Raw genomic sequence first — 17050 nt, forward strand, 5'->3', positions numbered from 1 at the left:
TTTCTTAAAGAAAAATAACAAACAAGTGCCTATGTGTACAATTTATATGATGCTTGAAAACATAAAGAGCAAGAAAACATAAATTGCTTGAAAACTTAAATGACTGAAAACATAAATTGCTTAAAACATAAATGACTTGAAAACATAAACTAGGCGTTGAAAGCAATTAAACCTAAGTGAGAGCTTGAAAGGCACCAAAGACCTTCAAGGACCCTCTCACAAGTACTACACGAATTTTACTATGAGAACTCTTAAGGAGAGATGGAGATACACCAAAGGCATTCCAAGACACTCCTTAATAAAGGCCTTGTACAAAAATTTGGAAAACAAAAATTACAAGAAAATTGAAATTCAAATTTTCTTCAAATGAAATGCAAATTCACACTCTAAATGAAATGTAAATTTACTTTCAAATGAAATTAGTGGCTGCACTTAATTTCAAAGAAAACAAATTAGCCACTAATTAGAAACAAATTTTAGTAACGGATTTGTAAGGAAAAACAAGTTTTAGAAACCAAAAATTCCGTCACTAAAATTAGTCTCTAAATTTTCACAAATGATTTAGCTCCTTCTTGCTCCAATCCAGCCACCAAGTTGCAGCCTCACAAGGTGTTTTCACTTCTCTTTTAGAAGCAACTTTGACTTTATTCGCTTCTAGGTGTTTTCAAGAGCCTAGCCACCAAGAGAGAACAAACTCCCTAAGCAACCACCAAAGCCTTCAAGTGGATGTCCTTTGCCTTGGCCTCCTACACCTTTTAAGAAGCACTCAACCACCTTCAAGACTAGAATATTAGTGTAAAACTGAAAAGGAACAATTTAGGAAAGCTACACCAATTGGTAGAAGAAAAATGAGACAAGACTAGAAAGAATTCCACAAAATTGACAAGCAAAAAATTAAGGCAATTTTAGGAAGCTAACACACAAAGAATAACCTAAGAATAGCACTAGAATGGATTACAAAACAAAAGCTAAGATTAAAAACAAAAATAAGACTCAAATAATGTGGCTGGACCAACAAAAAAAATGTAGGCAAACACACACCAAAACCGAGAGCTCTTGTTACTAGATTTTTCACTCCTTTGGCTTTTTCTTTTGCTATTTTCTTTCTTTTTCTTTTGCAAAAATATTTTTCACTTGTTTTTCTTTTAATGTTCAGGAGTTTTAATGCCTTTTGAACACTTATATGTCTCGGTTTTAAGGTAGAAAAACTGCAGCAAAAATTTTACACAAAACAAGAGGTATTCACATGCATTTTGTAGCCAGTGCTTCACTATTTTGTATTGTTTTTAGGTCAAATTTTTTAAGCACTCATTCTTTTGTTTTTCTCATGCATTTAGGACACTCACACCTCTGTTTTGTCTCTGTTTTAAGGCTTATAAAATTGTATTAGGTTTCAGCCACCACAAGACTCAAGGAAAAACCTAATAGGAAAGTGTTTACAATTTTATTTGACAAAACTTTTAACAAGACATAATAGAAACCTAACTCTAGGAAATTTTCTAGAACTAATAGCAAATTAGGAACTCAATCATGTAAAGCAAAAACACATATAGTAAGGTACAGATTTAATAAGCAAAGACACAAAAATTTTCGGATACAAAAACACAAAACAAAAATTAGGTCAAACAAGCTAGTCTAGGAAGTTTCAACATACAAAGGACTACACATGACTTTCTAGGACAAAACAAGTGATTCAAAAACAAAATCTATGCTCAATGAATGTTGTCCAATCATGGACACATGTTATAGAATGGAGAGACTCAAATAAACAACAAAAACGCACAAGAACAAGATAACCTAGGCGCACAACAACAATTGATTCAAGAAGAATTAGAAACAAGCAAACATGAATCAATTAACTCATACATGACATATAGGATCCATCAAACAATGTATTAGAACTAGATCCATACAGTAAACACAAATTTAAGACATAGAAAAGGAAGATACAAGACGGATTCAATGAACAAAGTTTGAACAAAAAACCTCAAGAGCACTAGGCTCTAGATACCAAAAATGATGGAGCTAGTAGTCAAAACAATAACAAGGAATCAAGTGATTTTTTCACCAATGTACACCTCTCAGCTTTTTAACTTTAAAATGCTTTCTCTATTTTTTTTTAATTCTTTCTTTTTCTATATTCAAGTTAAGAGTCCATAGAGTATATTTGCCTTTTGTTTCAAATTTTTCTAAGATTCCAAGCTATAGAAACCGAGACTACAAGTTAGCCAAAAATTAGGTCAAAATTCAAGTAAACTTGATAAACTAGTGCACTAGTCTTTAGGTTTTGGTTTGGATTCCTTTTGAACTCTTTTTCTTTTGAACTTTAAGTCTTTTCTTTTGTTTCAGGCTCTGTTTTATCTCTGTTTTCAGCCTCTAATTTTTTTTAAAATTGAATCCACAAGAAAGAGTGCACTAGAAGTAGAATTAAGCACTTGAAATTTTGAGTCAAAATTTTTTTATAAGATTTTCAATGGAAAGTGATTTGAAAACTTAAGAACACAATGGAAACCTAACTCTAAGGAAACTTGCTAGGACTAATAGCAAATCATGAACACAATAAGGTAAAAGAAAAAGCACATATAGGTAGGCACAAATGAAGTATGACCGAATCAACAATGTAGACACAAAATTCAAAATAACACTAGGTTAAACATGCTATTCAAGGAATTTGCAACATATAAGGACTAAACACAAACTTCTAAGACAAAACATAGATTCAAAACCAAAATCTAAATGCAATGCATGAGGTCCAATCACGGACACATACAAGGAATGAAGAGACTCAAAATAAACTCAAAATTAGCACAAAGCAAATAGTTCCTAAAACATTGATTGTGGAAGAAAATCAAGAACAATCAACAATGGATCTATGGAACAAAATTGATTCAAAACACTTAGATCCGAATAGAAACTCAAATAAGACAAGAAGAACACAATGAACAACACAAATTCGGACACAAAAAGATGAAGCACTTATCTCCTTGAAGAACCTTGCTCTTGATACCAAAATTGATGGAGGTGAGTAGTAGGAGTGAAGCTCAAACTCTTCCTAAACTCCTCCTAGGCTCGGATCTTCTTCAATGGAGATAGAAACACACTTGAAGAACTCGTGAAGATGAAGAACAATCTGCGGAAATGGAAGAAGGAAGTATCCAAGCTCATGAACTCAAAGGATTGCACACTTCAAAGGGAAGGAAAACTAGGTTTTCCTAGGGATTTTGAAGGCATTCTCTTAGGTTTTCTCTCTTGGAATTTTCGGTGACTCTTGAGGGAATTAGCTGAAGTAATTGTTCAGAAATTCTCATATAATCAAAAGTGTTTTTACATGGAGGGAAGTGATACATTTATAAGAGGGAAATTAGGTCAAGCTTGGCGGCAACTCAAACTAGCATAGTTGGCGCCAAGTTTGAATTTCAAATTTTGAATTTGAAATTCAAACTTTGGCCACTCACTTGCTTAATCCGGATGCTACCAACATTTAGGTGTCATTTAGGAGTGATTTGAGATGAATTTGAAGCTCACATGGCCGGAACCACTCCATGCCATCCATGTGACTCAAATTCAACTCAAATTACTTCTAAATGATGCATAAATGAAGCCTAATTTTCCTATTAATGTATTCTTCATATAACCCTAATCTAATGACCGAAATACATTGGTCTAATGAATACAATGAATAGGAAAAAATATAAGAAGAAGAATGAGCCCAATATTGGGTATCAAAAGCCCAAAGCTCAAGAAGCCCAAAATTAAGCCCAAGACACCTAAACCCTAATCTATGGTCAAAATACAAGACCAACAACAAAGTAAATTCCTATACTAAGAAAATACAATTAAACATGGTGTTCAATCAATTAAAGCCCAAGTGAGAAGCACCCTAGGCCCACCAAGCCCATTGGGCCCACTAAGCTCTGAAGTAGTCAAATCTTCAAGTAACCTCCTGGCCATTGCTCTAGTGGTTGGGCCTTTAGCCCATGCTCTTCCATCATTACCTCCCTCTTGAGAAGGATTCGTCCTCGAATCTGAAGAGTCGTCCTCATCATCACTAGCACCTATAAAAGGTTTAAGATCACAAACATTAAAAGTGGTGCTGACGCCATAATCAGAGGGTAAATCAAGTCTATAAGCGTTATCATTGATACGCTGTAAGACCTGAAAGGGACCATCTCCTCTAGGGCTGAGTTTGGACTTCCTTTGATTTGGAAAACGTTCTTTTCTTAAGTGAAGCCAAACCCAATCACCTTCCTCGAAGATCATAGACTTTTTGCCTTTATTCCCTTGTTTTGCATATTTCTCATTTTGATTTTGAATATGAGTTTTAATCCTTTCATGCAGTTTTTTGATAAAATCAGCCTTTGAAGCCCCTTCCTTATGAATGAAATGTTCAACATTAGGGAGAGGTATCAAGTCTAAAGGAGTTAAAGGATTAAACCCATACACAGCCTCAAAAGGAGAAATATTGGTAGTTTTGTGAACTACCCTATTGTAGGCAAATTCAATGTGGGGCAAAAACTCATCCCAAGATTTGTGATTACCCTTTAGGACTGCCCTAAGCATAGTAGACAGAGATCTATTCACTACCTCAGTTTGGCCATCTGTTTGAGGATGAAAAGTAGTTGAAAAGAGGAGTTTGGTTCCTAGTCTTGACCATAAGACACGCCAAAAGTGGCTTAGGAACTTTGTATCTCTATCTGAAACTATAGTCCTAGGAAGTCCATGTAGTTTAACCACATCTCTAAAGAAGAGTTTTGCAATGTTGCTTGCATCATCTACTTTGTGGCAAGGAATAAAATGAGCCATTTTACTGAAACGGTCCACTACCACAAAGATAGAATCCATTCCCCTTTGGGTTCTAGGCAAGCCTAGCACAAAATCCATGCTAATATCTACCCAAGGAGAAGAAGCAACAGGCAAAGGTGTGTATGTACCATGAGGCATTACTTTAGACTTAGCTTGTAAACAAGCTAAACATCTAAAACAATGCCTTTGGACATCTTTTCGCATATGGGGCCAATAAAATTTTTCTTTTAACAAACTAAGGGTTTTCTCAACACCAAAGTGCCCCATAAGCCCACCTTCATGACTCTCTTTAATTAATAATTTCCTAATGGATCCTTGGGGTATGCATAACCTTCCTTCTTTATACAAGTACCCCTCAACCATATAGAAACCATGAAAATCTTTTTGTTGACATTTTTTATAATTATCACCAAACTCAAGATCTTCCTCATACAACTCCCTAATATTATCAAATCCAAGAATTTGAGTACCTAGAGACACAAGCAAAGTATGTCTCCTAGATAAAGCATCAGCTACAACATTTGACTTTCCTTTCTTGAATTTATTGATATATGGAAATTGTTCAAGGAACTCTAACCATTTGGCATGCCTCTTATTTAACTTACCTTGACCTCTTAAATATTTAAGTGACTCATGGTCACTATGAATGACAAACTCTTTGGACACAAGATAGTGTTCCCAAGTTTGTAAAGCTCTAACCAATGCATACAACTCCTTGTCATAGGTTGGGTAATTGAGGGAGGCACCTTTTAGTTTTTCACTAAAATAGGCAATGGGGTGTCCTCCTTGCAATAACACAGCTCCTATGCCAACTCCTGATGCATCACATTCTAGCTCAAAAGTCTTTTCAAAATTTGGTAGAGCTAAAATGGGTGCATTAGTAAGTTGATCTTTAAGTAATTGAAATGCTTGGCATGCTTTGAAGTCCAATCAAATAAAATATCTTTTTTTACTAGCTCATTCAAGGGTGAAGCAATGCTAGAGAAGTTAGGCACAAATCTTCTATAAAAACTTGCTAGTCCATGAAAACTCCTAACTTCACTAACATTTTTAGGCTTGGGCCACTCTTGAATGGCTTTGATTTTCTCGGGGTCCACTTGAACCCCATTTTTGCTTACAATGAACCCTAGGAAAACCACATGATCCACACAAAAAGTACATTTTTCAAGATTTGCAAATAATTGGTTTTCCCTGAGGATCATCATAACTTCTCTAAGATGTCCTAAATGATCATCTTGAGAACTACTATAGATTAATATATCATCAAAATAAACAACAACAAATTTTCCTATACACTCTCTCAAGACATGATTCATAAGCCTCATGAATGTACTTGGTGCATTAGTTAAACCAAAAGGCATAACTAGCCACTCATACAATCCAAATTTGGTCTTAAAAGCAGTTTTCCACTCATCACCCTTTTTAATTCTTATTTGGTGATAACCACTTTTAAGATCAATTTTAGAAAATATAGAGGCACCATGTAATTCATCAAGCATATCATCAAGTCTAGGGATTGGGTGCCTGTACTTGATTGTGATATTGTTAATGGCCCTACAATCACAACACATTCTCCATTTTCCATCTTTCTTGGGCACTAACAATACAGGCACAACACAGGGACTCAAACTCTTTTGTACCCACCCTTTATTCAATAATTCATGGACTTGGTTCTCTATCTCCTTAGTTTCTTGAGGATTTGTCCTATAGGCTGGTCTATTGGGTAGACTAGCCCCAGGCAAAAAATCAATTTGATGTTCTATACCCCTAAAAGGAGGAAGGCCTTTTGGACCTTCACTAGGGAATATATCATCAAATTCTTTTAATAAATGATAAATTTGAGGAGGTAAAGAACTAAGTTCAATGCTTAAATTATGACATTGAAGCACACTTCTACAAAGAAGAAGGTAAGAAGGTTTTTCAACAATAAGGGTTTGTTTTAATGTTTCTTGTTGAATTCCTTCTAATGAAAGAGATTTCTCTTCCTTCTTCTTTGAAGCTTTATGCTTCTTTTCTTCTTTGTTCTTTTTTTTTTAAACAAGTTTTTTTTTTCTTCTTCTCTTTTCAATTTCATTTGTACTTGATCCTCTATTACTTGTGAAGGAGACAAAGGATGAAGTACAAATTTCTTTTCTTTATGAGTGAAAGTGATTTCATTGGTAAGGCCATTATGCATGGTTTTCTTGTCAAATTGCCATGGCCTTCCCAACAAAATATGGCAAGCCTCCATTGGAACTATGTCACAAACCACTTGATCTTCATAGTTACCAATAGTGAACTTGACTTTCACTTGATTATTAACATTAATATCCCCATCTTCATTAATCCAATGAAGTTGATATGGTTTCGGATGGGGAATAATAGTAAGACCAAGCTTCTCCACCAACCTTGTACTACAACAATTACAACAAGACCCACTATCCACAATGAGAGAACAAGTATTATTAAGAATTTTACACCTTGTGTGAAAAATATTCTCTCTTTGTGAAAGGTGAGACTCATGAGGTTGGTTTCCTAAAAGCCTTCTAATCATTAGAAGTTGACCATCACAAGGATATGCACTTTCAATGGGATGGTCTTCCTCACTTGATTCACTGTCACTTGAAGTAGTGGAACTAGATTCATCAACACTACTATAAATGTCTTGCCCCTTCAAAATCATCACCTTTTTAGTTGGGCATTGAGAGGCTATGTGTCCTCTCCCAAGACACTTAAAGCATTTGATATCACTAGTTTTGCTACTAGAAGTGACAATATTTTTATTTTTCTCATTTTCTTTTTCTTTTTCTTTTTCTTTGCCAAATTTCTTAGAGGTATTGAATTGACCCTCCCTCTTGTAGTCTTTCTTAACATAAGAGCTAGATTGAGTTTTACCTTTAAAAGAAGATTTTCTCAAATTTTGTTGTTCCACCCTTATACAAAGTTGGACCAAATCATCAAGGTCCCTATAAGGGAGTAACTCAACTCTATCTCTTATGTCAAAATTAAGACCACTTAGAAATCTAGCAACGGTCAATCTTTCTTCTTCCCTTATCCCAGCCCTCATGAGATACAACTCCATTTTTTGCCTATACTCCTCAACACTCATACCCTTTTGTTGGAGTCTTTGGAGCTTATCCATAAGCTCCCTACTATAATAAGAAGGTATGTGCCTTCTTCTCATAGCACTCCTCAACTCATTCCAATAAGTGATGGGAGGATCATTGTGAAGTCTTCTCTCTCTTTCCAAGGATGTCCACCAATACATGGCTTGTCCTTGAAAAGCTAGGGTGGCTAAAGGATTTTTTCTTTCCTCACCTACTTGATGACAAGTGAAGATTTGCTCCACTTTCATCTCCCAATCCAAGTAGGTGTCCACATTATCTTTTCCATGAAAATAAGGGAGATCAACCCTTGATTCCCTCACTTTGTGTTCTTTAATGACTCTCCTAGGTGGGGGTTGATAGTAAGCATCCATTTGTATACTACCATCATTATTTTGACTTTGAGAATCATTGGAGCTCTTGGTTGAGCTCCTAGAAGAATCTTTTGGACTTTTATTTTTATTTAATCTTTTCAAAAGTTTTTCTTCTCGTTGCTTAATCTTTTGAATCTCTTGTTCTAAAGCCATGATTTGTACTTCCTTTTCAAGTTTTTCTTTTTGTTTTTGAAGTATTTCATCATGCTTCCAAAGTTTTAGTGCCTCAACCTCCTTGACAATTCTTTTAAAACTTTTAGGAGATTCAAAGTCACTACTACTTTGAGAATGTTGACTCATGATTAAGCAATAAGATTTTATATGCTATGCAAAAAGTTATAAAATGTTTTTGGTATTTTCTAGGAATGAAAATAACACTTGGAAGTCTAAGTGTACAAGTTGCACTATCAAGGGAGGTGAGCTACAAAGAGCCACTTAATAACCAAGCCTTTTCAAGTGGAAATCACTAAACTCCTTTGTGGTACTTCCAATTCCCCAAAACTTTTCACAAAAATTTTGAATGCTTTTTCACAATTTGTTTGTTTTTGAGACTAAACTAAACGTGAGCAAGTAAAACTACACAAGTCTAGATGTTTCAAGGCAGCAAAATAAAGCAATTAAAAGACAAAGAACTTAAAGGAAGCAAGATAAGTAACTAGTCGGGTTCCCTAAGTGGAAGCTTGAAACATATGAAATTTCCAAGCCACTTCCACTAGCACTACACGTGAGGATGCTAACAAGGATTTAGATATACTTGACCAGCTTCTTAATACTCCCTCCAAGCTTTACAAATTGATTTTAAAATACAAGAGAGATTGCAAAATTTAAACTAGCCTAGAAAGCAATAAATGGCGGTTTTGGTGACCAACTAGTGACGGATTGTTGTGCAAATTTTCCAACACTTAATCAAGTGTTTAATCCGCCACTAATCCTTCAATATGATGCTACTGGACCTGCAAAAGAAACACAACAAAGAGGTTAATGGTGGCTACCTCACAAGGTGAAAGGAATGGTCACTCAAGTGAAGGAAGTTTAGGAGAAATTTTGGTCACTAAATTAGGTCAAATTTTTAGATCTTAGTGTCCAAACTTTTCCTACTCTTTGTTGAGCAATTCTTGATCCTTGAGCAAGGATTTGAGGCAACTTCCAGCACAGGGAAATTATTGAAAGAAAACTAGACAAGCAATAAAGCACAATTTGGAAAGCTTATACCAAAAGTTAAGAGTAATATGTATATATGACAAGACTCAAAGAGGTTCAACAAGTAAAACTGGAAAATAAGACTCCAAATAAAGCTAGCACTCAGTTAGGAATGTTCCTAGATAGGTACTAGATTAGATGAACAAAAAAAAAAATTTTGAAAGCAATTGGATAAGTATAGCACAAGTAGTAGTCAAAACAATAACAAGGAATCAAGTGATTTTTTCACCAATGTACACCTCTCAGCTTTTTAACTTTAAAATGCTTTCTCTATTTTTTTTTAATTCTTTCTTTTTCTATATTCAAGTTAAGAGTCCATAGAGTATATTTGCCTTTTGTTTCAAATTTTTCTAAGATTCCAAGCTATAGAAACCGAGACTACAAGTTAGCCAAAAATTAGGTCAAAATTCAAGTAAACTTGATAAACTAGTGCACTAGTCTTTAGGTTTTGGTTTGGATTCCTTTTGAACTCTTTTTCTTTTGAACTTTAAGTCTTTTCTTTTGTTTCAGGCTCTGTTTTATCTCTGTTTTCAGCCTCTAATTTTTTTTAAAATTGAATCCACAAGAAAGAGTGCACTAGAAGTAGAATTAAGCACTTGAAATTTTGAGTCAAAATTTTTTTATAAGATTTTCAATGGAAAGTGATTTGAAAACTTAAGAACACAATGGAAACCTAACTCTAAGGAAACTTGCTAGGACTAATAGCAAATCATGAACACAATAAGGTAAAAGAAAAAGCACATATAGGTAGGCACAAATGAAGTATGACCGAATCAACAATGTAGACACAAAATTCAAAATAACACTAGGTTAAACATGCTATTCAAGGAATTTGCAACATATAAGGACTAAACACAAACTTCTAAGACAAAACATAGATTCAAAACCAAAATCTAAATGCAATGCATGAGGTCCAATCACGGACACATACAAGGAATGAAGAGACTCAAAATAAACTCAAAATTAGCACAAAGCAAATAGTTCCTAAAACATTGATTGTGGAAGAAAATCAAGAACAATCAACAATGGATCTATGGAACAAAATTGATTCAAAACACTTAGATCCGAATAGAAACTCAAATAAGACAAGAAGAACACAATGAACAACACAAATTCGGACACAAAAAGATGAAGCACTTATCTCCTTGAAGAACCTTGCTCTTGATACCAAAATTGATGGAGGTGAGTAGTAGGAGTGAAGCTCAAACTCTTCCTAAACTCCTCCTAGGCTCGGATCTTCTTCAATGGAGATAGAAACACACTTGAAGAACTCGTGAAGATGAAGAACAATCTGCGGAAATGGAAGAAGGAAGTATCCAAGCTCATGAACTCAAAGGATTGCACACTTCAAAGGGAAGGAAAACTAGGTTTTCCTAGGGATTTTGAAGGCATTCTCTTAGGTTTTCTCTCTTGGAATTTTCGGTGACTCTTGAGGGAATTAGCTGAAGTAATTGTTCAGAAATTCTCATATAATCAAAAGTGTTTTTACATGGAGGGAAGTGATACATTTATAAGAGGGAAATTAGGTCAAGCTTGGCGGCAACTCAAACTAGCATAGTTGGCGCCAAGTTTGAATTTCAAATTTTGAATTTGAAATTCAAACTTTGGCCACTCACTTGCTTAATCCGGATGCTACCAACATTTAGGTGTCATTTAGGAGTGATTTGAGATGAATTTGAAGCTCACATGGCCGGAACCACTCTATGCCATCCATGTGACTCAAATTCAACTCAAATTACTTCTAAATGATGCATAAATGAAGCCTAATTTTCCTATTAATGTATTCTTCATATAACCCTAATCTAATGACCGAAATACATTGGTCTAATGAATACAATGAATAGGAAAAAATATAAGAAGAAGAATGAGCCCAATATTGGGTATCAAAAGCCCAAAGCTCAAGAAGCCCAAAATTAAGCCCAAGACACCTAAACCCTAATCTATGGTCAAAATACAAGACCAACAACAAAGTAAATTCCTATACTAAGAAAATACAATTAAACATGGTGTTCAATCAATTAAAGCCCAAGTGAGAAGCACCCTAGGCCCACCAAGCCCATTGGGCCCACTAAGCTCTGAAGCAGTCAAATCTTCAAGTAACCTCCTGGCCATTGCTGTAGTGGTTGGGCCTTTAGCCCATGCTCTTCCATCATATATTTAACTCCCACGGTTTAGCTAGCTTGTAGGAGAAGCCAACCTTGACCATGGTTCACTTAAGAACCATGGTAAGGTAAGCTAACCTTACAAAGGTTTAGAAGCTTGCAAGGAAAGCTTCAAACCTTTGAAGTGAGACAAGCAATTTTCGGCCAAGGAGGAAGAAAGAGCTAGGCGGCCTTGGATGAATTTTGGCTCCATGATTTAATTTGAAAATCCTTGATTTGTTTTAGTTAGGTTCATCATATGATGATGAGGCCTAGCTAAATCAAATCTATGAAAAATTAGGAGCAAAATGAGTCCAATATGCAAAATTTTGACTAGGCCCAGTTCTAGCCCAATTACTGGTCACACCCTCAAGCTTTGCTAAATGTCACCCCCCTTTTCCCTACTGAAAAAATACAAAATGAATGTATCAACTAGGGAGGTTAAATGGAGTTAAACTCTCCAAGTAACCTACCTTAAAAACAATATACAAACACTAGGAAAAGCTAGTAAAGTGCCTCACAAATACAAAGGCAAAAATGACCTATACAAGAGACTATGTATAAACTGTACAATATAAACAAGTAGAACTAGGCCTTCTCTTCATGATAGAGTATTCCAAGTGAAGATTACCTTGGGCTTGGCAAGCCCATTAATCTTCACAAGGTCCAACTCTTCCTGTATTCTTCTAGCCATAGCTCTGGTAACTGGGCCCTTGGCCCATGGTCTATCAGTGTGAGGGATTCCGAATCTGCAAACGATGTTTCTCCAGATGAACTTTTGCACATTTTCAGTGGTGATTTTTGCGAGTGGACATGCTTCAATCCATTTGGTGAAGTAATCGATTGCCACGAGGAGGAACTTGAGCTAACCTTTCGCAGGGGGGAATGGCCCGAGGATGTCCATTCCCCACTGGGAGAAAGGCCATGCCGACATCATGTGGTGGAGGGTTTCGGGCGGTTGCCGGTGTGTCTTGCCGAACTATTGGCATTCTTTGCATTTTTGTATGTAGTCTTGGAAATCTGACTTCAGAGTGGGCTAGTAGTATCCAGCCTGGAGTACTCTGGTGGCCATCGAGCGAGCTCCGGAATGCGAGCCACATATGCCCGGATGAATTTCGTCGAGGACGTAGGTTGCTTGGGGTGCGGTCAAACACTTGAGCAGCGAGGTGGAAATGCCACGTTTGAACAGTTCGTCTCCGACAATGACGAACTTGTTCGACCTCATTCTCAATTTCCGAGCTTCGTCTTTGTCTTCGGGTAAGGTACCCTCTTTCAAGTAATTCCAGATGCCCGTCATCTAGCCCAGGTCTCCACTGTTGCTGACGTTGACAACCTTGTCATCGAAGCTAGGCGAGTGTAGAGTCTCCTGGATGATAGTTCGGTGCTGTCCAGGCTTTTTGGTACTGGCGAGCTCCGATAATAGGTCTGCCCGGGCATTTTGTTCGTGCGGTACATGCTGTATGGCGAACTCGTCGAAGGACGAGATCTGCTGGGATGCGATGTGGAAATACCGTTGTAGAAGGGTGTCCTTTGCCTGGTACATCCCATTGAGATGCTCGACCATGAGTTTCGAGTCGCTGTTGCAGCTCACTTTTCGGGCTCCGAGGTCGTGGGCTAGCCTCAATCCTGCGAGGAGTGCCTCATACTCTGCCTGGTTGTTGGTGACTTTGAAGCTGAACTTGAGGGATTGTTCCAAGGTAACCTGATTTGGCCCCTCCAGAATGATACCTGCACCACCACCTTTAGAGTTGGAGGACCCGTCAACGTGTAAAGTCCATACCTGGGGTTCCTCGGCGGTAGCAGGCGTGAGCTCGGCTACGAAGTCGGCCAGGCACTAGGCTTTTAGGGCGCTGCGACTTTCGTACCGGATGCCGAACTCGGATAATTCTACTGACCATGCGATCATTAGTCTGGCGAGTTCCGGTTTTCTCAGGATTTGCTTTATGGGGTAGTCAGTTTTGACTACCACCTGGTGGCTTTGAAAATATGGTCGGAGACGTTGGGCCGCGGTGACGAGTGCTAGAGCCAACTTCTCAACCATCTGGTATCGCTTCTCCGCGTCCTGGAGGACTCGGCTGATTAAATAGATCGGCGTCTGCGTCTTCTGGTTTTCTTGCACTATTACAGCGCTAATGGTGTTTTCTGCTATGGCCAAGTAGAGGAGGAGGTCGGTGTTGTGATTTGGCCTCTGTAGGATCGGTGGGGTCGAGAGAAAGGTTTTGAAGCTTTGGAAAGCTTCTTCGCACTGACTTGTCCACTAGAATTCTTTTGGCTTCTTTAGCAGGGTGAAGATTGGCCCTACTTTCTCCGCGAGTTTGGGTATGAATCGGGACAGTGAGACTAACCTTCCTGTTAGGCGTTGGACCTCTTTCACCATTTGCGGACTCTACATCTGGATGATGGCTTTGCATTTCTCGGGGTTGGCCTCGATTCCTCTGCTGGTGATCATGAAACCGAGGAACTTGCCCTTCTGAATGTCGAGGATGCACTTCTCCGGGTTGAGACGCATGTTGTGCTTTCTGATCTGGGCGAACACCTCGGCGAGGTCGGTAGCATGGTCTATTGCCGAGGTGGTTTTGACCACCATGTCGTCGACGTAGACTTCCATGTTCCGCCTGATCTGCTGGTGAAAAACCTTATCCATCAGTCGCTGGTAAGTTGCCCCCGCATTTTCGAGGCCGAAGGGCATCACCCGGTAGCAGTAGTTGGCGTGGTCGGTGATGAAAGACGTGTGCACCTCGTCGGGTGGGTACATCATTATTTGATTGTACCCGGAGTAGGCGTCGAGGAAGCAAAGGAGGGCGTGCCCGGATGCTCTATCGACCAGCCTGTCAATGCTTGGAAAGGGGTATGAGTCCTTGGGGCATGCTTTGTTCAAGTCGGTGTAATCGACGCACATGCGCCACTTCCCCGAACTCTTCTTCACCAGAACCACATTCACCATCCATGTGGTGTACCTGACTTCACGGATGAAGCTGGCGCTTAGCAACTTTTGTGACTCGGTGATGATGGCCTCTCGCCTCTCACCACCGACCTTTTGCTTTCTCTGGGCCACCGGCTTTGCTTCCTTGTGTATTGCTAACCGGTGACAGATGAAGTCTGCGTCTATTCCTGGCATGTCAGCGCTGGACCAGGCGAAGAGGTCAGCATTTTTGACGATTTCCGCTTTGAGCTGCTGTCGCAGCTCTGTGCTCAACTGTCTGCTGATCTTTGTGCACTGTCCGGGAAAATTTCCGATCTGGAGGTCATCGAACTCGTCGACCGGGCTTGGCCGTTCGTCACGAGAGTCGGATCTTGGATCGAGATCAGTGATTTCTTCGTGGTTGATATGAGTTGTGGTGGGAGGGCCACTTTTGCATTATTCACCGGGTGAGACGATCTTCAGGCTTTCGGCGTAGCATTGTCGTGTCGTCTTCTGGTTCGCCTTGATGGAGATAATCTTCCCGTCATTCCCTGGGAATTTCATGGTGAGGTTTGTAATAGCCCAATTTTTCACTAGGCCAAGGGCCCAATTCGTTGCCCGGAACGGGCCATTTCAAAAGTGAAACGGACCGTTCTGGAATAAGGAAATACTTAGAATATGAAGTGGGAGAACGGCCGTTCCAATTGGAGAACGGGCCGTTCTGGTTTGGAGAACGGGCCGTTCTGGAGGGAGAACGGGCCGTTCCGGAGGGAGAACGGGTCGTTCTGCTGAGTTTGAGAACGGGCCGTTCCGGTTTTAGAATGGGCCATTCCGGTTTTAGAACGGGCCGTTCCAGTTGAGAAATTTGCGTAGGTTTGAAGGGTCCAGAACGGGCGTTCCAATTTTGGAACGGGCCGTTCCGGTAGGTGAGCCTGAAATCCTATAAATAGCGCCCCTCACCTCTCATTTTCACACATCTCTCATTCTCTCTTCCTATTCTCTTTTGTTCTCTCTTCTTTCCCTCTTCTTCTCTCTGAAGACCATGGGGCACTTAGAGGAGGAAACCAAGATATTCCTGTTGTAGTTTCAACTCCTATTTATCCAGGTACGGGGAAAAAAGGAATTATTTATATGTAGAGTTACATGAGGAAACTGGGTAAAGGAAGAACCCTTAGGGTTATGAGTAATTTTATAATTATTTTTGTTTGGAGAATTAATTGTCTTATGTGATTCTGTATATATTTAGGACTACGAATATATGATTTGTTTGTAAAAATGATGCTCTGGGAGAGAGAACAAAATTATAGAAAAGTGCCTGTAAGTTAGGTTTTGGGAAAAATTAGATTATTTCTGTTTGAGGAATTAATGACCCCATTAGATTCTGTATATGTTGAGGATTAGAAATACATATTTAGTTTGTAAGAATGATGATCTGAGAGGGAGAACGAAATGGTAGAAAAGTGCTTGTGAGCTAGGTTTTGAAATAATTAAGGGTTTTATTGTTTATGTTGATAATTCCATTGATTATTATTACATTTATGAATATTGTATTAAATTGGGGAATTAATTGAGTTGTATATTATTGTTATAATGAGTACTCATGGTGAATTGCTTGATGAGTATGTGAATTGTTGTATGGATGTGAATTGCTTGAGGGGTGTGTAAACCCTTGTTTTGTTAGACTTATCTGTTGTGTATATGGAATTGTGTATGTGATATGAAATTGAGCTATATGATGAGACGTTGTATGAATGTGATTATGATTGTGATTGTGGTTCCTCACATTAATGACTAGGGATGGCACGGCCCCTGGGTAAGTGGTGCTACAGGGAGGGCGTGACCCTAGCATGGTGTGGGATGAGTAAGACAGTTAACACACACCACTTATATCAATTATGGCAGCCCTGACATAGGGTTAATTGCAAGAGATTGTGTGGATTGTAATGTGATTGTGGTTCCTCACACTAAAGGATCAAGGATGATACGAACCCTGGGTAGTTGATGCTTCAGGGACGAGCGTACTCCCGGATGATCAGGGATGATACGAACCCTGGTTTGGTGTGGGAGGCAATTAACCCGTATCACTTGTGTCAGATGTGGCGAGGTCTTGGCATAGTGTTAAATTGTAAGATTGGTGTGAATTATGGATGTGGATATGATATTGTTAATTGTAAGATTGACATGAATTATGGATATGGAAATGATGTTGTAAATTGTATAATTGGTGTGGATTATGATGGATTGAGATATGTATGTGAAATGAGATATGTTAAATGTGAATTGAGATGTGAAGATGATGAATGATTGATATATATATATATATATATATACATATATATATATATATATTATCAAATAATGAATTATGATGAGATTATATTGTGATGTGTTTGTATGTACTTTGCATATAGATATTTTCTTTTCTCACCGTATAAACTGTGGATATTTTAGGTGAAGAAGATCCGGCTACGAGTGGCATCTACAATGCCAACAGTTAAATTATGAGAATGCTCTGATAGTGTGACATCGGGGCAGAGGATTTCTAGG

This window comes from Cajanus cajan, chromosome 1 (assembly GCF_000230855.2).
Source record: "Cajanus cajan strain Asha chromosome 1, NIPB_CcT2T_4, whole genome shotgun sequence".
NCBI lineage: Eukaryota > Viridiplantae > Streptophyta > Magnoliopsida > Fabales > Fabaceae > Cajanus > Cajanus cajan.